General features: G+C 41.9%; 1 long non-coding RNA gene across 1 annotated transcript in view; it reads left to right on the forward strand.

Moving 5' to 3' along the window:
* LOC136753036 (uncharacterized) overlaps nt 1–20212 on the forward strand; it is a 34179-nt gene extending 13967 nt beyond the window's left edge. The window contains exons 2-3 of the long non-coding RNA XR_010817383.1: nt 15897–16061; nt 18562–20212. This is a non-coding gene — a long non-coding RNA (uncharacterized LOC136753036). The remainder of the gene's footprint in view (nt 1–15896; nt 16062–18561) is intronic.
* Nucleotides 20213–21743: the final 1531 nt, after the last annotated feature.

The following is a 21743-nucleotide window of genomic DNA, read 5'->3' on the forward strand; positions in this document are numbered from 1 at the left end:
TTGCTAACTATCCCAGAGTCCAGATCATTAATATAGATTAGAAACCGCAAAGGCCCTAGTACTGATCCCTGTGGAACTCCACTAACAACCTCACTCCAGTTAGAAGCGACTCCTCTAATCGACACCCTCTGTTTCCTATACAATACAAATGTCTCCTGCAGCGCAACGCCAGACACATGAGCATCAGCACGGTGTGTTTAAGTTACTGGTAGAAGGGGCATAAAAACAAGGGAGAACAAGATAATGTTTGACATGAGGTCTTAACTAGAAGTATTTTTACATACATTGGGGATATTGATGTTTGGTCATGTACGATTGATTTAATAGTGAGTTATAATCATGAGAGACAGTGATATTAACGCTGCTGGTCTCCCGTTGAGAACGAGTTGCAACATTAACCGGAGTGCGCAGCTCTGCTGTTTTATCCATTAAGCATGAATAAAAGCCTGACAACGCTAAATGTGTTCGTTTTCTGATGGAATAATTCAAATATTAAAGTGTGGCAATAAATTCAATATAATAATAATAATAATAATAATACCAGAGTTTTGTGAGGCAAGTAAATGGTGCTCTAATTATGTTATGCTGTTTATATAGCAGAATATATGGTAGTGTGTGTGTTGCACATGGATTCAGATATTCTGACACACAAAGTGACGCATTCATGTGAAAGTGGGGCTTTGTTTTTTATTCATGTATTTCTCTTAAAACAAGAGCTCCAGCACGGAGATTCAGGACAAATTGCACTGCGTATTCCTGGGCCACCCAATATGCGGCCCGCAAGCTGACCTGGTCTGCCCCCCCCCCCCTCCGCTGTTACCGGAAAAATCCCCGTCCCATCCCCTCCCCCCACGCTCTTACCGGAGAAAACACCGCCCACCTGCCCCCCCCGCGCTCTTACAGGGGAAAACACCGTCGGCACCAAACCGCCCCCCCCCCTCCCCTCTTACCGGAGAAAACCCAGTCTGCCCCCGGCACCACACTTACTCTTCGCTCTGGCCGCCGACTTTTAGCAAAGACGGAAATTGGCCCGAGGCCAATCTTCATTGCGCACCGCTGCGCAGTCGATACATGGCTTGAAGCTAAACTTCACTGCGGACAAATCTGCATGATCAAACATTTTCGCGATCGTATTGTTCCTTAAAATAACAAGTCAAGACGGTGAATAACGTGAATCAAGGGAGGAATTTGATTACACTATTTCAGAGAGCCCGTCGGGCAGGCTGGTGATGCATTTTGGTAGCCCGACTGGAAAACACTATAGCCCCGGGACGTCGGGCTAGCGATTTTGCGAGCCCTGATATATATGGAAAGTTGGCTGTGATTAGGACTGTATTAAAAATATATAATCTGTTACTCTTGTATTTACAAGCATATAAAATGTGAATTAATTGGAAAAATCACTTCTCAGCAATGTATTATTATTAAGAAGATCTTTTCACTTAGTGAATTACTGCAGAAATCAACAATTTATTCACTACAGGCCAGAATGTACTTGGTTTTAATTTTGTATCAAGAAAAAAAAAAAAAAAAGTGTTCATGTCTTGCTGTAATGTAAATATACTGTAAAGCAATAAGTGTGCTACTCTCCCATTTAATTCTGTTCCTTCAACAGGTAAGGAAAATGGTAAATAGCTCCATACTCGCCATCGCTTCAGGAAACTGAAAATTCCAGAGAATCAGAAATTTTAAAAGCATTCATAGATGTAGATTAGTTTGAGTTCAGTAGTTGGTCAGAGCAGTGAAAAGGATTTACTACAAAAATAATTTTAGTTATAAGTTTAGTTTTAGTTCTGTATTCTTCATACATATTGTCTTGGTAAAAGTTCAGGATTAACAAACTCACTATACATATTTATATATATATATATATATACACTCACCTAAAGGATTATTAGGAACACCTGTTCAATTTCTCATTAATGCAATTATCTAACCAACCAATCACATGGCAGTTGCTTCAATGCATTTAGGGGTGTGGTCCTGGTCAAGACAATCTCCTGAACTCCAAACTGAATGTCTGAATGGGAAAGAAAGGTGATTTAAGCAATTTTGAGCGTGGCATGGTTGTTGGTGCCAGACGGGCCGGTCTGAGTATTTCACAATCTGCTCAGTTACTGGGATTTTCATGCACAACCATTTATAGGGTTTACAAAGAATGGTGTGAAAAGGGAAAAACATCCAGTATGCGGCAGTCCTGTGGGCGAAAATGCCTTGTTGATACTAGAGGTCAGAGGAGAATGGGCCGACTGATTCACGCTGATAGAAGAGCAACTTTGACTGAAATAACCACTCGTTACAACCGAGGTATGCAGCAAAGCATTTGTGAAGCCACAACATGTACAACCTTGAGGCGGATGGGCTACAACAGCAGAAGACCCCACCGGGTACCACTCATCTCCACTACAAATAGGAAAAAGAGGCTACAATTTGCATAAGCTCACCAAAATTGGACAGTTGAAGACTGGAAAAATGTTGCCTGGTCTGATATGTCTCGATTTCTGTTGAGACATTCAGATGGTAGAGTCAGAATTTGGCGTAAACAGAATGAGAACATGGATCCATCATGCCTTGTTACCACTGTGCAGGCTGGTGGTGGTGGTGTAATGGTGTGGGGGATGTTTTCTTGGCACACTTTAGGCCCCTTAGTGCCAATTGGGCATCGTTTAAATGCCACGGCCTACCTGAGCATTGTTTCTGACCATGTCCATCCCTTTATGACCACCATGTACCCATCCTCTGATGGCTACTTCCAGCAGGATAATGCACCATGTCACAAAGGTTGAATCATTTCAAATTGGTTTCTTGAACATGACAATGAGTTCACTGTACTAAACTGGCGCCCAAAGTCACCAGATCTCAACCCAATAGAGCATCTTTGGGATGTGGTGGAACGGGAGCTTCGTGCCCTGGTTGTGCATCCCACAAATCTCCATCAACTGCAAGATGCTATCCTATCAATATGGGCCAACATTTCTAAAGAATGCTTTCAGCACCTTGTTGAATCAATGCCACGTAGAATTAAGGCAGTTCTGAAGGCGAAAGGAGGTCAATCACAGTATTAGTATGGTGTTCCTAATAATCCTTTAGGTGAGTGTATATGTGTGTGTGTGTGTGTGTGTATATATGTGTATATATATATATATATATATATATATATATATATATATATATATATATATTACACACACCAATCAGCCATAACATTATGACCACCTGCCTAATATTGTATAGGTCCCCCTTTTGCTGCCAAAACAGCCCTGACCCATTGAGGCATGGACTCCACTAGACCTCTGAAGGTGTGCTGTGGTATCTGGCATGAAAACATTAGCAGCAGATCTTTTAAGTCCTGTAAGTTGCGAGGTGGGGCCTCCATGGATCGGACTTGTTTGGCCAGCACATCCCACAGATGCTTGATTGGATTGAGATCTGGGGAAAAGTCAACACCTTGAACTCGTGATTCATCAGACCAGGCCAACTTCTTCCATTGCTCCGTGGTCGAGTTCTGATGCTCACGTGCCCATTGTAGGCACCTTCGGCAGTGGACAAGAGTCAGCATGGGCACCCGGACTGGTCTGCCGCTACGCAGCCCCATACGCAACAAACTGCGATGCACTGTGTGTTCTGACACCTTTCTATCAGAACCAGCATTCACTTTTTCAGCAATTTGAGCTACAGTAGCTCGTCTGTTGGATCGGACCACACGGGCCAGCCTTCGCATCCCATGTGCATCAGTGAGTCTTGGCTGCCCATGACCCTGTTGCCGGTTCACCGCTTTTCCTTCCTTGAACCACTTTTGATAGGTACTGACCACTGCAGACCGGGAAAACACCCTAAGAGCTGCTGTTTTGGAGATGCTCTGACCCAGTCATCTAGCCATCACAATTTGGCCCTTGTCAAAGTCGCTCAGATCCTTACTCTTGCCCATTTTTCCTGCTTGTAACACATCAGCTTTGAGGACAAAATGTTCACTTGCTGCCTAATATATCCCACCCACTGACAGGTGCCATGATAACGAGATTATCTGTGTTATTCACTTCACCTGTCAGTGGTCATAATGTTATGGCTGATTGGTGTGTGTGTGTGTGTGTGTGTGTGTGTATATATATGGTAGGTGTATTTTAACAGTGAGAGAGAGAATAACAACAAAAAAATCCAGAAAAACGCATTTCAAAAAAGTTATACATTGATTTGCATGTTAATGAGGGAAATAAGTATTTGACCCCTTCAACTTAGTACTTGGTGGCAAAACCCTTGTTGGCAATTGCAGAGGTCAGACATTTCTTGTAGTTGGCCACCAGGTTTGCACACATCTCGGGAGGGATTTTGTCCCACTCCTTTTTGCAGATCCTCTCCAAGTCATTAAGGTTTCCAGGCTGACATTTGGCAACTTGAACCTTCAGCTCCCTCCACAGTTTTTTTTATGGGATTAAGGTCTGGAGACTGGCTAGGCCACTCCAGGACCTTAATGTGCTTCTTCATGAGCCACTCCTTTGTTGCCTTGGCTGTGTGTTTTGGGTCATTGTCATGCTAGAATACCCATCCATGACCCATTTTCAATGCCCTGGCTGAGGAAAGGAGGTTCTCACCCAAGATTTGAGGGTACATGGCCCCGTCCATCATCCCTTTGATGTGGTGCAGTTGTCCTGTCCCCTTAGTAGAAAAACACCCCCAAAGCATAATGTTTCCACCTCCATGTTAGACGGTGGGTATGGTGTTCTTGGAGTCATAGGCAGCATTCCTCCTCCTCCAAACACGGCGAGTTGAGTTGATGCCAAAGAGCACGATTTTGGTCTCATCTGACCACAACACTCACCCAGTTCTTCTCTGAATCATTCAGAGAATGTTTTTTGAAATGTGTTTTTCTGGATTTATTTTGTTATTCTGTCTCTCACTGTTAAAATACACCTACCATTAAAATTATAGACTGATCATTTCTTTGTCAGTGGGCAAACGTACAAAATCAGCAGGGGATCAAATACTTTTTTCCCTCACTGTATATACATAAGCAAGCACACATAAACACTCATAGATCTTGTTATATTATAAAATAGACAAGACAAGAACACCACTTTTCTTAGAGACACAGTGAAGCACCATATGTGAATACTCATATGTATAAAATAATGATATACAGTACTGTGCAGAAGTTTTAGGCAGGTGTGAAAAAATTGTGTAAAGTAAGAATGCTTTCAAAAATTGACATGTTAATAGATTATATTTATCATTTAACTAAATGCAAAGTGAGTGAACAGAAGGAAAATCTACATCAAATTAATATTTGGTGTGACCATCCTTTGCCTTCAAAACAGCATTCAGTTCTTCTTGCACACAGTTTTTGATGGAACTCAGCAGGCAGGTTCGCCCAAACATCTTGGAGAAATAACCACAGTTCTTCTGTGGATTTAGGCAGCCTCAGTTGCTTATCTCTCCATGTAATCCCAGACAGACTTGATGATGTTGAGATTAGGGCTCTGTGCGGGCCATTTCATACTTTCAGGACTCCTTGTTCTTAATGACTTTCGCTGTATTTTTGGGGTTGTTGTCATGCTGCAGAATACATTTGCGGCCAATCAGATGCCTCCATGATGGTATTGCATGATGGATAAATATCTGCCTGTACTTCTCAGCATTGAGGAGACCATTAATTCTGACCAAATCCCCATGATGTATAAGCATGATGTGTCTTTCAGCTGCTGCAATATGTTTCCTTGACTGACCACTGGTCCTCAATGTTGCCCGTTTCTTTGTGCTTCTTCAAATGAACTTGGACAGCACATCTGGAAACCCCTGTCTGCCTTGAAATATCTGCCTGGGAGAGACCTTTCTGATGCAGTATAACTATCTTGTTGCTGTGCTCAGTCTTGCCATGGTGTATGACTTTTGACAGTAAACCATCTTCGGCAACCTCACCTTGTTAGCTGAGTTTGGCTGTTCCTCACTCAGTTCGACAGTAATGCTGCACTGTACACCCGGCAACAGAAACCCTGACAGGTGAAGATGTGTTGTAGGGTGTAGATGGTTTTCACATGAGCATATGTAACCATGATTGGTTCTCATTTCTTAATATATACATTTTTTTTTTTAGACTAACTGCAGTAGTTGGGTCATATACATGTGATTTTTGTTTGCAGCATCTTTTTTAAGTTTGCAGCATTTGTTTAAGTTGTTTAAGCAACTTTTTTAACTTTCAGGATCTTTTTTTTTTAACTTTGCAGCAACTTTTGTAGTGTTGCAGAAACTTTTTAAGTTTGCTGGTGTTTTGTTTTAATTGTTTTGTCATCTTTTTTTTTATTTGCATGTGTTTTGCACTTCAGGGCCACCAAAACACTGTCTTACTGTGCAACAGTACTGTGCAACTAGAAGAACAGGGTCTGATAATCAGTTTTCACCAGCAATTTGAACTTGATACATCATACAAGCAGACCTTATATTAAACATTATGTATGCCTTAATTTTACCCCAGTTTGATCATATATGGGTCTTGCTGACCTGTTGTCAGGCAGAAACCAAATAGCCACTCATCACGGAATTTACATGTGGGCACTGTTATCTTTCTTTCCTGCTTGGTCTGCATAAAAGTGCCTGTACTTTGAGATTGCTTCTCCTGTACATTTTCCATGCAGCTGCTCGTATTAAATTAATTTAGATTGAACAGGCATCTCTCTCTCGATTTATTTGTTCTAGCCTCTCAGATCAGTCTCTCTCTTGCTTGGTCATCCAGTTTGAAGGGCTGTCATGATCTAGGCAGGGTTTTATGTATGTATATACAGAGAGAGTGTATGAGAGGGTAGCAACCATTTGAGAGTCCCTATGGAAAGCTTAATCCTTACACTTTATATTGTGCTTTACAACTTCTCAGCAAAGAGCTGGAAAGTTCATAAAGCTGCAGTTGAGGCAGTGGCTTCAATTCCAGTGCGTCAAGGGTTAAGAACAGGCAGTTACTAGCACTGATATCCTGGGTAATTACCATGGCTTAAGGTAGGACACACCTTAGTTAAATCTCTAATACTTGAGTCTTCTACAAACATTTTTCCTCCAGCAAGCTGTGGCTTGCCTCTCTTGGTTGTATACATTTTTTTTATTTTTTCCTGGTTTTCATTTGGTTTTGCTATGGCTGGTCTTGTTATTGGTACAGCCAGTTAATGTGAAGGTATTGGTTGTAATGGACCCATCGTATGTATTCACATACAGTTCAACCCCAATGCACCGAAAACACACACAAACACACAGAGAAGGTTTTAGAACTAAAGTATCGCATTATTATTTTTTATGTTTTGTGTAAATGACACCAAACCCATAGGACCTGGCTTAACTAGTGTGACAACATTTTACAACTCCTAGAATCCCCAATTGCCTTTTCAGACAACTTTATTTGGGTCAAAAGCATTCTTGACACAGCAATCATAAAACTATAACCAAGATTAAACACCCATCACAAAAGGGAGCTGAACCAAACACTGCAGGATCAGAAACGGGCAGTCAGGAAAGCGGCTGCTATTTATACCGATGGCTCAGGACTACTGGGGGAGATTAGGAGAAAGAGAAAAACTAAGGTTTCATAATCATGAAAATTAACATGACAATTTGTTAAATATGAATATAAATGTACTGTTAATCAGAAAATGTACTTGAAATATTTACAATAATACAAAGAATAATCATAAACTAATCTCACAAACTTCCTTACATCCTGACTACTCTTTTTCTAAATTTTAGATTCTCCCTCAGAACTTTAACTTCCGGCATATTTTGGAACCATTACAATATTAAATTTCTTATTTTTTTAAGAACTAAAATAAACTAAACAGACTTATTGTTGTTATGTCCACATCCTGACCTTGTTCCCAGTCTTTCCACCAGAGGTCAATGTCTCTCACCTTCTGCTCTTTCTCAGCTCTCTGTTCCCATTCTCAGGGTTACTTCAGGTCAACTGCTGTCCATTTAATTTACCAATTAGCACACCTGTCCCAAGTTACCTTGGCTCATTATTTCACTATTTATACTCCCCTGTTTCTACAACTCCTCATGAAGTCTTGTAAAGTCTGCTGTGCATTATTGAGCATTATTATTCTTGTTACTGATTTCTCCTTTACCTGTTCTTTGATTACCATCTTTTGAATCTTCCTCTGTACCATGTTTGCCTGATCGTCCAACTTATAGCCTGTTTACGCTGACCACAACTCTTAACTTAACCTCAATTGCCCAGTTTGCCGGTTCTAGACCTCACGCCTGTTTTGACCTGTATTCTTAGTACTGAACTTGGGTCCACAACCCTTGGCAGGCCCGTTGTTACAGTTGTCAACAGTTTATTCAAGGAGTTCGAGAGTTAGTCTGACCTCAGTTAAGGAGCATGCGCTTGAATATTTTTTTCCTCTGTGGATTTAAATGTTTGTTTTAAAATTACTGAACATAACTGAATATCTGTGCAAGGCAAGTGTTGCATTTCCGTTTTAATGATTTTAAAAGTGCAATATAAAATCCATACATAAATAATAAATTAATCCGTTTAAAGTGAAACACCTATGCTTATGCTTAGTACAGTTAGATCAGTTTGCATCTGTGCCTGAACTGGGATATTTAACCTGCAGGCAATGTAGGTGTCTGAATCTCACAGTTTCCATGCCAGAGGGAACTGCAATTGCATATCTTTCATGAAGGTGGGATGGAAATGTTTTTGTTTTCATTTGTGTGTTTAGGTTGTCTTTATAAAATACCCTTCCGAAAGATGTATGTTCTCAAAACCACTTCCATCACTGCGATACCCAAAAATGCCTGAGACAATCAGAATGCAATCTGTTTTTACCAAAAACACATCGCCTTTTGAGGAAATAACTAAACAAATTAGAGCTTCAATCCTATTGAAGTTTGTGGAAATGTGACCTCATAATTAGACGGGTAAAAGCTCGGTCAACTGCAAAAGACATAATAAGTATAGTGAGAGACGGGGCTTAAAGCCTGACATTGTATTCCCTTTGTGCTGTATACCTGTTTGTTTTTCAAAGTTCACCAAAAGAACATGAAAAGGAAATACACTCCTATTTTATCTGAGATTTATAAGCACGAAACAATTGTCAGTTGATTCCGATTTAATAGGTTTTGTTTTGATAATCGTTCTCCTAATTCAAACGGCAAATCCCAGACAGGCCCACCCAGGTGAAAAAGGTGAAAGTTATAAAGGGAAAAGATGGAGTTATTTGCTTTTGCTACATGACACAGGTGGCACAATAGATGTGCATATCTGAATACGTATTTTGAAAAGATTTTACAATGCCGATCTATTTTGTAGCCTGAGACCAGAAGCGCTTTTGATATCTTTTTTCACACAAAAAGGGTTCATTACAAAACAGATGCCTGTAGAAAATAATGTATTCTTCCTTTCAAAATATTGTTTGAATTAATTCAATATTTTCAGAGTAATAAATAGTTATTTCCCTGCTACTTAAAATGGTGAAAAACACAAGGGACCACAGAAATTACACAGAATGCCATGTGCACACTTTGCCCATTGATTGACTACTGCGTTTCATCCCAAAAGATTCCAACCACTGACTCCGGTACATATTGGGTTGAGTGAGGGCACCCTGGCACATTATATGTCACAGGAGTCTTTATGAAAGATCCAAAATACTTCATGGTCACTGCAAAATCAACAAAATCAACTAGCTTCCCTTGTACCCAAGACAATAACACAGTGCATAATATAAAAATAATCTTTGTTCTACCTGCCATTATGAGTTGGTTTCAGTGTTTGGAGAACCCAGCAACAGTTGCAATGGTGTCAGGGGCGTGGCATGTCAAGAACCACCATCATTATTCTGAGGATTTCCAAGAAAGTAAAGTTGAACTGGAAATCCAGGACAGTATGTTGGGGCAAAATGTGGCAATGCCACGTCAGTGGGCACCACGAGCCAAAAACCTCCCACCTTTGATGGTAGGCCCAGTTGGGAGACTTGTATCACTCAATTCGAGATTGGCAGTATGGACAGGGTTTAGACAACAAGAAAATAAGAGTTTACAAATGAGAGGAGGCAATTTGACCCATCATGCTTGTTTGATGTCCATTAATAACTAAGTGATCCAAGGATGAAAATGGAGACAGCGGAGCAGCTTCTGAGCAACTGGTTGAACTATGGAAGGAGGAGAGAGACATTGTATCTTTCTGAGTTGGAAGCAAGAAGGTCAAAGTTGCCCCACACAAAGCTCTGGTGAAGGCTTTATAGGCTCAAGTTGTGTTAGTCTACATTTCATGCAAGCCCAGAGGTAGTAACACAGATGTCACCAGTTCTTGGGAGGGCTCTTGAACTCATATACTGTGCTTGAAAGTATCTCGGGTATTGTGTACTGGGAACTGATAAAAGAAGGCTGTGGAGGGTCATACTGCAGTAGAAATGGCTGGTGACATATCGCCAGAAAGAGCTGGAGGACCATGGTCCCCTTTCTGAAATACAGCAGCCTGAGGAGATCTTTTCAAGACAGCAGGCAATGTTCTGGACTAGGGGGCAGAAGGAATTGTTAACCCACCTGCTTCACCTGGGGATATTGTTTCAGGTCCCAGCAATCTCCCCCCAAAGTGTACACCAGCTGCACCACATGTGGCCACCGCACACTGCCACCCAAGACATGCCATTGGGTAGAATTGTGGCCTCGCTCCTAGCTGGCCTCCTGTTGCCCAGCTTTACATGTTAAAGCACAGTAGAGCTTGCTGCTGCCCCACTCCTAGCTGTGCTAGTCCAGTAGGTAAAGCTGTAAGTGAGAAGAAAAAAAAGTTTGTTTGTAGTAGGCACCCAGTATACCTCTGGGACTACATGTCTGGGTCTCAAAGGCAGTAGATGAAAGCGTGGCATCTGCAGGTAGTGCAGCAGTGATGTGGCTGTGGCTGTGGCTGTGCTGTACCAGCACCTGAAGAAATTACACAATACCATTGCCTTTCTTGGGGGTTACATGAGGATGCCTGATGCATGATGATTGACAGTCCTGTTCAATGGAGCTACACTGATGCTGTTTTTTTTTTTTTTTTCATTGGCTTCATTTACATGTGTTTTAATGATATCTACTGATATCCAATAAAACATATCCTATATACACTCACCTAAAGGATTATTAGGAACACCATACTAATACTGTGTTTGACCCCCTTTCGCCTCCAGAACTGCCTTAATTCTACGTGGCATTGATTCAACAAGGTGCTGAAAGCATTCTTTAGAAATGTTGGCCCATATTGATAGGATAGCATCTTGCAGTTGATGGAGATTTGTGGGATGCACATCCAGGGCACGAAGCTCCCGTTCCACCACATCCCAAAGATGCTCTATTGGGTTGAGATCTGGTGACTGTGGGGGCCAGTTTAGTACAGTGAACTCATTGTCATGTTCAAGAAACCAATTTGAAATGATTCGACCTTTGTGACATGGTGCATTATCCTGCTGGAAGTAGCCATCAGAGGATGGGTACATGGTGGTCATAAAGGGATGGACATGGTCAGAAACAATGCTCAGGTAGGCCGTGGCAATTAAACGATGCCCAATTGGCACTAAGGGGCCTAAAGTGTGCCAAGAAAACATCCCCCACACCATTACACCACCACCACCAGCCTGCACAGTGGTAACAAGGCATGATGGATCCATGTTCTCATTCTGTTTACGCCAAATTCTGACTCTACCATCTGAATGTCTCAACAGAAATCAAGACTCATCAGACCAGGCAACATTTTTCCAGTCTTCAACTGTCCAATTTTGGTGAGCTTGTGCAAATTGTAGCCTCTTTTTCCTATTTGTAGTGGAGATGAGTGGTACCCGGTGGGGTCTTCTGCTGTTGTAGCCCATCCACCTCAAGGTTGTACGTGTTGTGGCTTCACAAATGCTTTGCTGCATACCTCGGTTGTAACGAGTGGTTATTTCAGTCAAAGTTGCTCTTCTATCAGCTTGAATCAGTCGGCCCATTCTCCTCTGACCTCTAGCATCAACAAGGCATTTTCGCCCACAGGACTGCCGCATACTGGATGTTTTTCCCTTTTCACACCATTCTTTGTAAACCCTATAAATGGTTGTGCGTGAAAATCCCAGTAACTGAGCAGATTGTGAAATACTCAGACCGGCTTGTCTGGCACCAACAACCATGCCACGCTCAAGATTGCTTAAATCACCTTTCTTTCCCATTCAGACATTCAGTTTGGAGTTCAGGAGATTGTCTTGACCAGGACCACACCCCTAAATGCATTGAAGCAACTGCCATGTGATTGGTTGGTTAGATAATTGCATTAATGAGAAATTGAACAGGTGTTCCTAATAATCCTTTAGGTGAGTGTATATATACACACACAGTACTGTATAAACGTTTTAGGCAGGTGTGAAAAAATGCTGTAAAGTAAGAATGCTTTCAAAAATATACATGTTAATAGATTATTTATATTTAAAAATATTTATATTTATTTTTAATTAACTGTATTAACTTGCACACAGTTTTTGAAGGAATTTGGCAGGTAGATTGTCCCAAACATCTTGGAGAACTAACCACAGTTTTTCTGTGGATTTAGGTAGCCTCAGTTGCTTCTCTCTCTTCACATAATCCCAGACAGACTCGATGATGTTGAGATCAGGGCTCTTTGGGTCCATACCATATTCCCGGACTCCTTGTTTTATTTATGCTGAAGATAGTTCTTAATGACTTTCGCTGTATGTTTGGAGTTGTCATGCTGCGTAATACATTTTGGCCCAATCAGATGCCTCCCTGATGGTATTACATGATGGATAAGTATCTGCCTGTACTTCTCAGCATTGAGGAGACCATTGATTCTGACCAAATCCCCAGCTCCATTTGCAGAAATACAGCCCCAAACTTGCAAGGAACCTCCACCATGCTTTACTATTGCCTTCAGACACTCATTCGTGTACCGCTCTCCAGCCCTTCGGCGAACAAACTGCCTTCTGCTACAGCCAAATATTTCAAATTTTGACTCATCAGTCCAGAGCACCTGCTGCCATTTTTCTGCACCCAAATTCCTGCATTTTCATGCATAGTTGAGTCGCTTGGCCTTGTTTCAACATTGGACGTATGGCTTTTGGCCACAAGTCTTCCATGAAGGCCACTTCTGACCAGATTTCTCCGCACAGTAGATGGGTGTACCAGGGTCCCACTGTTTTCTGCCAATTCAGAGCTGATGGCGCACTGCTGGACATCTTCCGATTGTGAAGGGAAGTAAGCATGATGTGTCTTTCATCTGCTGCAGTAAGTTTCCTTGGCCGGCCACTGTGTCTACGGTCCTCAACGTTGCCCGTTTCTTTGTGCTTCTTCAAAAGAGCTTGGACAGCACATCTGGAAACCCCTGTCTGCCTTGAAATTTCTGCCTGGTAGAGACCTTGCTGATGCAGTATAACTACCATGTCTTGTTCCTGTGCTCAGTCTTGTCATGGTGTATGAATTTTGATGGTAAACTGTCTTGGGCAACCTCTTCTTGTTAGCTGAGTTTGGCTGTTCCTCACCCAGTTTTATTTCTCCTACACAGCTGTTTGTTTCAGTTAATAATTGTGTTTCAGCCTACATATTGAATCATTAGCACCTGTTTGGTATAATTGTTTAATCATACACCTGACTGTGCCTACAAAATCCCTGACTTTGTGCAAGTGTACCTAGAAGAATTGATGCTGTTTTGAAGGCAAAGGGTGGTCACACCAAATATGGATTTGATTTAGATTTTTTCTTCTGTTCACTCACTTTGCATTTAGTTAATTGATAAATATAATCTATTAACATGTCTATTTTTGAAAGCATGCTTACTTTATAGCATTTTTTCACACCTGCCTAAAACTTTTGCACAGTACTGTGTGTGTGTGTATAATATATATATTTACTCTGATCAGCCATAACATGATGACCACCTGCCTAATATTGTGTAGATCCCCCTTTTGACGCCAAAACAGCCCTGGCCCGTCGAGGCATGCACTCCACTAGACATCTGAAGGTGTGCTGTGGTATCTGGCACCAAGACATTAGCAGCAGATCTTTTAAGTCCTGAAAGTTGCGAGGTGGGGCATCCATGGATCAGATTTGTTTGTCCAGCACATCCCACAGATGCTCGATTGGATTGAGATCTGGGGAAATTGGAGGCCAAATAAACACCTTGAACTCGTGATTCATCAGACCAGGCCACCTTCTTCCATTTGCTCCGAGGTCCAGTTCTGATGCCCACGTGCCCATTGTAGGCACTTTTGGCAGTGTACAGGGGTCAGCATGGGCACCCTGACCTGGTCTGTGGCTACGCAGCCCCATAAGCAACAAACTGTGATGCACTGTGTGTTCTGACACCTTTCTATCAGAACCAGCATTCACTTTTTCAGCAATTTGAGCTACAGTAGCTCGTCTGTTGGATCGGACCACACGGGCCAGCCTTCACTCCCCACGTGCATCAATGAGCCTTGGCTGCCCATGACCCTGTCGCCGGTTCACCGCTTTTCCTTCCTTGGACCACTTTTGATAGGTACTGACCACTGCAGACCAGGAACACCCCACAAGAGCTACAGTTTTGGAGATGCTCTGACCCAGTCGTCTAGCCATCACAATTTGGCCCTTGTCAAAGTCGCTCAGATCCTTACGCTTGCCCATTTTTCCTGCTTCTAACACATCAGCTCTGAGGACAAAATGTTCACTTGCTGCCTAATATATCCCACCCACTGACAGAATCCATGATAACGAGATTATCAGTGTTATTCACTTCACCTGTCAGTGGTCAATAATGTTATGGCTGATCGGTGTATAAATACATACACACATGTACATATATAAATATACATATCAATATATTATGTCCCATATATTACGGCCCATTTAAAAATGGGTAAATCAAATGTATAGTATACATCTCTTGAAACAGATGACATCAGTGCAGAAATCCATAAACATTGGATAGATATACAGATAGAGGTTTATTTCTCATATCTTTGGTGTTATATATCGTAGTGTGATTGGTTTAATTTCTAAGGATTTCATGAATGTTGGTAACAGGTAACGAATTGTGTTTTGCAAGGCTGTAATTTATTTATTTTCTTCTCAGAGGTTTCAATTTGCGTCAGCCTAGACTGTCTCAGGCCCTGTTGGATTATTGTTCATATGCACTGATCGCTCACACCTGCCTGCTGTTTTAACCCCTGTGCATTCAGCCATGATCAAGTAAGACCCTCTGCTCAGTAACTGACAGGTAAACAGTCCCACCCAACAGGCCAGTCACACACACCTGTGTGGCAGCTCCTCTCCCACATTCTCACTCAACATGCAAACTCCCACAGAAAGCAAACGCAGCCTTACAACACACAAGTGGAATGGCCCTACTTCAGGCTGAAGATGCAATAATGGAATTAAATAGGCAAGAAACCCTTGCAAATATCCTATGTTAAGCAAAGAAGATAAATTTAAGTAGCCACATACCAAATAATTATTTCTACTCAACTACATAATTATTCTGTTGTAGGCTCTTGGCGTACTGTTCTATATATTATCAGAATTTACTCACAACAGCCTCAGAAGTTTGTTTTGTGTGCTTTTTCCATTATTTTCAATTTAATATTTTTGATATTGTTGTGTCTAAGTCGGTCTGAAATAATTCTGTCACTGTCATTATATTTGTGTGCTGTTTGACAGATAACACTTTCAGTAAAGAGTAATTCAAATGTTTGCACTGTAGCTGTAACTAACAGCTGTGATAGAATCCAAATGATTTGAGACCATGAGGTTAAGATTTAACAACATAAGTGAAAAGCAGGGAATGACAAAGTTTTTCTGATTCATATTGTATATTATGTTGCAGGTTTTTTTTTTTTTTTTTAACACACAGCTTAAGCAAAGTACAAAAATGCTTACCCCCAGCTTACCTCAGTAGTGTTGGTGGATGTATTTGTCTCCAGGTTAGCGGCAGATCAGTTTGGAGATGCTGCCGGGTATATGACTGGCATCACGCTGGGTGGTCTGTTGTGCCTCCCTGTGCAGCTGCTCTGCATGCCTGACTGATGCTCCCCAGCCTGCCCACCCCCCTCCTCCTCTTCCAAGGAGAGACAGGACACTGGGAACAGGTAGTGCATCCTCCATTCTGGCCTAAAAAGCACCTTTATCACACCTGTCCTGAAATTACATAATAATAATAATAATAATGGAACATTCATAATTTCACACTTTTAAGATAGTTATACCCAGATACACACACACCTACAAATGCACATACTGTGTTTGATTGGTATTTTAAACAGCTATGCATGCTTTGTTTCTGTTCTCCACTTCCTCCACCTCCACTTCAGTGTGTTAGGAGAATGTAATTGTATTAAATTAGCAGTGTAGTGAGGCTTGAGCTTTTCTTCTGTATTTGTTAAGCCATGAAAATGGGACTGTCTGGTTTTGTTTAGAATGCCAGAACTGGAAAGCTGTGATCCCTTCATCATCTGCTCCTCACTGTATAGATAAGTCAAAAGCGTGGCTAAAATTGGATGTCATGGGATTTTAAGTGACTGAACAACTTCAGAAATCATTTGTCTCCTTGTCTTTGGCTGAATCAGCGTAATGAGTTTCAGACTTTGTGCATAAGCTACTAAGATATGAGGTACATTTTTAGTTTAATCTAAAGCAACTCCATATAACAGAGGCTACATCACATTAATTTGCATATTGCTAAGCCTCTCCTGAAAGCACTGAGAGCAGCAGAAAAGATATCTGACCTCTAGATGGGGCATAAAAAATTGCATTGCCCCTCCATAACATGGGGATTAATCATATGTATGATTACACATTAAATTACCTGGGATGTAAGCATTTGTGCTGTGCTTTGATGTCGGCATGTCTTTTTTTTTTTGCAAAATTGGTAGTAACTATCTCTTGCACATTTAAAAAATATATATATATATATGCTTGTAACCAATTGGTTTTTGACTGATAGAGACTGACATTCTGCCTGGCACCTCAATTTTTCCTTTGAGGTTTTTTCTACCAATCCACAAATCACACACATGGGTAGTTACCTCACCTGCTCCCTTGACTCTCTCTGTCCTCTCACGTCTTGTCCTGCCCGTCCCTCCCCTCCTCAGCCTTGGCTCTCTGCTGTTCTCCACTCAACCCGAACTAGTCTGCGTGCCGCCAAACAGAAGTGGAAAAGGATCAAACTCCCAGCTGCCCTCGAACTCTACCGCTCTCTACTGTCTACATTCTCCTCCTCACTCACCTCAGCCAAGAAGTCTTACTTCCAATCACTCTTTGAATCCACTGTCAACAACCCCCACAAACTCTACTCCACCTTCTCCTCCCTCCTTGCCCCCCTCCCCCTCCTCCTCCCTAATCTCTCACTGCTGAGGATTTCACCTCCTTCTTCTCCTCCAAAATTGCAGACATCCACAAGCTCTTCAACAGTCCCCCCTCCTCCCGATCACACCCAAACCTCCCACCGACCAAGCTTCCTTTACTTCATTCTCACCTCTCTCGAACTCTGACTTTTCAGCTCTCTGACTTTCTGTCCCAACACTCACTCCTTGATCCTCTGCAATCCGGCTTCCGCACAGCTCACTCCACTGAGACGGCTCTTCTGGCAGTCACTGACTCCCTCAGCTGTGCTCGGGCAGCCTCCCTCTCCTCAGTCCTCAGTCCTCATCCTCCTTGATCTCTCCACAGCATTTTACTCACTACATCCTCTTCTCCTGCCTCACTGACCTTGGAATCTCTGGGAATGCTCTCACCTGGTTCTCCTCCTACCTCAGTGACCGGACCTACCAAGTGACATGGCGAGGTTCCTCATCCACCCCCCAGCCTCTCCTCACAGGCGTACCCCAAGGCTCCGTCCTGGGCCCACTCCTGTTCTCTCTCTACACTCGCTCGCTGGGCCCCCTCATCGCTTCCCATGGTTTCTCCTACGACTTCTACGCTGATGATGCCCAGATCTTCCTGTCTTTTCCCTCTTCTGACCCTCTCATCCCCTCACGCATCTCTTCCTGCTTGTCTGCCATTTCTGCCTGGATGCACTCGCACCACCTCAAGCTCAACCTCTCCAAATCAGATCTCCTCTTTCCCCCACTGTTCCTCACCTTCTGCTGACCTCCCCATCTCGATCCCCTTGGAATCCACCACACTCTCTCCTTCTTCCGCTAAAAATCTAGGAGTCACCCTCGATCCTGTGCTCTCCTACTTCCAGCACATCACCACGCTGACACACACCTGTAGATTTTTCCTGAGCAACATACGCCGGATCCGTCCCTTCCTCACCCACTACTCGATTCAGCTGCTCATCCAGTCACTGGTCCTCTCCCGCCTGGACCACTGCAACTCCCTCCTAGCCAGCCTGCCTGCAACTACTACCCGGCCACTATTCTCTCTGCCCCGATTTGCACACGCTACTCCACTGCTCCGCTCCCTCCACTGGCTCCCGATACCAGCACGCATTCAGTTCAAGACATTGACCCTCACCTACCACTGTCTCGACCACACTGCACCAAGCTACCTTCAGTCCCTCGTCTCTCCATACATCCCCTCCAGACCACTGCGCTCTTCCGGTGCCAGAAGACTAACTCTGCCTCCTCTCCACTCTCCTTCCTCCAGAGCCTGCTCCTTCTCATCCCTGGCCCATAAATGGTAGAATGACCTTCCCACCGAAGTCAAAACAGCAGAGTCCTTGACCTCCTTCCGGCGCTTACTCAAGACCATCTCTTCCGACGGCACTTGTAATATTAGTACTCTATCCCTGCTAGATGGCACTTCAGCTTATTATGCTCCTCGCGTTCTTGATTGTTTTCCTCCATGCTCCCTTTCCTGTAACCCTTGACTGACCTTACATCTTGACGGCACTTAGCTTTACTTTCCAGGATGTATGTCTGCACTTACTGTACTTAACTGTATAAAGTTGTAAAATGTATTATCTTGAATTGCTTTGTTTAATGTTTGATGCCTTGTACTTAACTGTATTCTTGCACTTTGTATTGCACTTATGTTGTAAGTCGCCCTGGATAAGGGTGTCTGCCAAGAAATAATAATATTATTTATTAATAATTGTTAAGAATTAAGTCCTGTTGAGAAGCATTAGAAGTAGAATTTTGCATGGCCAATGCTTTTACAGGCAGTACTAATACTCTTGTATTATTCACTGTGAACTGTAATAACTCTTAAGTTATACAATCTTACTGATGCAGACTATATAATTCATAAATTGAAGCTTACAACTGATATAGAAAAGAATAATAAAAATCAAATAAGAATCTTGTATGGCAGTATTCAAAAGTCAAATTAGTATGTAATGAATATCTGGTAATATTTTGTATATTTTGTACACCCCCATTTTTCAATTTGTTATTGAAATGTAAGGAGTTCAAGTCCGGTGAATAACCTGAAATGGTACAAAGGGAAGCAGTAAACTGCCAGAGGTTAAAAATAAAAAATGTTTAGGTTACCAAAAACTGAAAAATAATGTAAATTTCAGAGTTATATGCCATTACTACACCGTCTTAACCATTATTTGGCAGTATTATGCGCAGCTCCTGTGCATTGAAGTTATACTGTCCAATTATGTAAAATCGTTGTGTATTAGTACAGTGTAAACAGAGCTTTCCATCTTGACATTTTGAGCTCTCTACGGGTGTGTGATTTTGTATTCCTACTTAGACCAAGTATCCACATTTTTCATATCAGAGAATGCTTCACATCATTAGAAACCTGAGAGTCTCAGCTTTCATAGGATACCAAACACCTGGGAAACTGGAAAAACTGAGGTGTTCTAAAACTTTTGACAGGTAGTGTGTTTATATATGCGTTTACTTATGTCACAAACACAATTTAATACATTATTGTGGTGTATTTCCTACAAAGATATGGTATGACGTATGAGGGGCATGACTAGAACATTTGAAATGGGGTGGCCAGATGGGTCCAGTAGTTATTTTTGGGGTGGTACTGTGTTCAAAGTATTGACTGGGGGTGAGGGTGAGGCTGAATGGGGGGACCTGATAAAGTGCAAGTTGAGGGAATTTACATGTTACCATGCTAGTGACAACAAACTGAAAAGGGTAATCTTCAGTTTGGGGGAAGGATGAACATGAGACTCGATATGTAAATACAGCCTGTCCATGAATATTTGTTGATTTGCAATTTCTTCTTGTTAAAGGAATCAGTCATAAAAAGAGTGCATAAATATAAAAAGACAGTGCTTGTAATACACTGGCAGCAGCCACAAATTAGAAATAAAAGAAACAAAACAATAAACCACCCATTTTAATACAACACACCCATAGAACTTTCTTGAAGAATATATGAAAGAACAATGTAATTGTGTGTGTTTGTGTCTGTCCTTGATTATGATGTGTGCTATTACATCAGTTTAATTGGTATAATATTATATGCACACACAGTGTATAGATAAAGTTCTGTGCAAAAGACTAACACAGCAGTATATTTTCATATAATACTAAATTATATACCCCTTTGATTACAAAAGGAAAAACACATTTGCTTTAAACATTTTAATTTCTGTTCATACCTTTCAGATGCAGCTGTTTAGTGTGCGTGTCTATATATATACAGTTAGGTCCATAAATATTTGGACAGTGACACAATTGTCATCTTTTTGGCTCTGTACGCCACCACAATGGATTTGAAAGGAAACGATCAAGATGTGCTTTAAGTGTAGACTTTCATCTTTAATTTGAGGGTATCTACATCTAAATGGGGTGAATGGTGTAGAATTACACTCATTTTTATATGTGGTCCCCCCCCAATTGTAGGGGCTCAAAAGCAATTGGACAAACTAACATAATCATGAATTAAATTGCCAGTTTCAATACTTGGTTGCAAATCATTTGCAGCTAATGACTGCCTTAAGTCTGGAACCCATAGACCTCACTGGATGCTGGGTTTCTTCCCTGGTGATGCTCTGCCAGGCCTGAACTGCAGTTGTCTTTAGTTCCTGCTTGTTCTTGTAATGTTTTGCCTTCATACCAATCAGAGAGATAGCAAAAACATTAGGTGTGGCCAGGTCAACTATTTGGTATATTCTTAAAAAGAAAGAATGCACCGGTGAACTCAAGAACATCAAAAGGCCCGGAAGACCATGGAAAAGAACTGTGGTGAAGAAAACAACAGTTGGCTAGATCAAAAACACCCTCCAGAAGGTAGGCATATCTGTGTAAAAGTCAACAATCGTGAGAAGACTTCACCAGAGTAAATTCTGAGGGTTTACCACAAGATGTATCCAATTAGTAAGCCCCAAAAACAGGAAGTACAGATTAGAGTTAGCCAGAAAACATCTAAAGAACCCTGTACAGTTCTGGAACAAAGATTGACCAGAATGATGGGAAGAGAAGAGTAGGGCGAAGGGGGAACTGCTCATGATCCGAAGCATACCACCTCATCTGTGAAGCATGGTGCAGGTAGTGTTATGGCATGGGCATGTATGGCTGCCAAGGCAACTGTTTCCCTTGTATTTATTGATGTGACTGCTGACAAAAGCAGGAGGATGGATTTTGAAGTGTTTATGGCTCAGATTCAGCCAAATGCTTAAAAACTAATTTGACGGCACTTCACAGTGCAGGTGGACAATGACCCAAAGCATACTGCGAAAGTAACCCAAGACTTTTTTAAAGTGAAGAAGTGGAATGTTCTGCAATGGCCAAGTCAGTCACCTGACCTGAATCCAATTGAGCATGCATTTTACTTGCTGAAGGCAAAACTGGAGGCAAAACGCCCCTAGAACAAGCAAGATCTAAAGACAGCTGCAGTGCCAGCCTGGCAGAGCA

Source organism: Amia ocellicauda, chromosome 7 (genome assembly GCF_036373705.1).
Source record: "Amia ocellicauda isolate fAmiCal2 chromosome 7, fAmiCal2.hap1, whole genome shotgun sequence".
Classification (NCBI taxonomy): domain Eukaryota; kingdom Metazoa; phylum Chordata; class Actinopteri; order Amiiformes; family Amiidae; genus Amia; species Amia ocellicauda.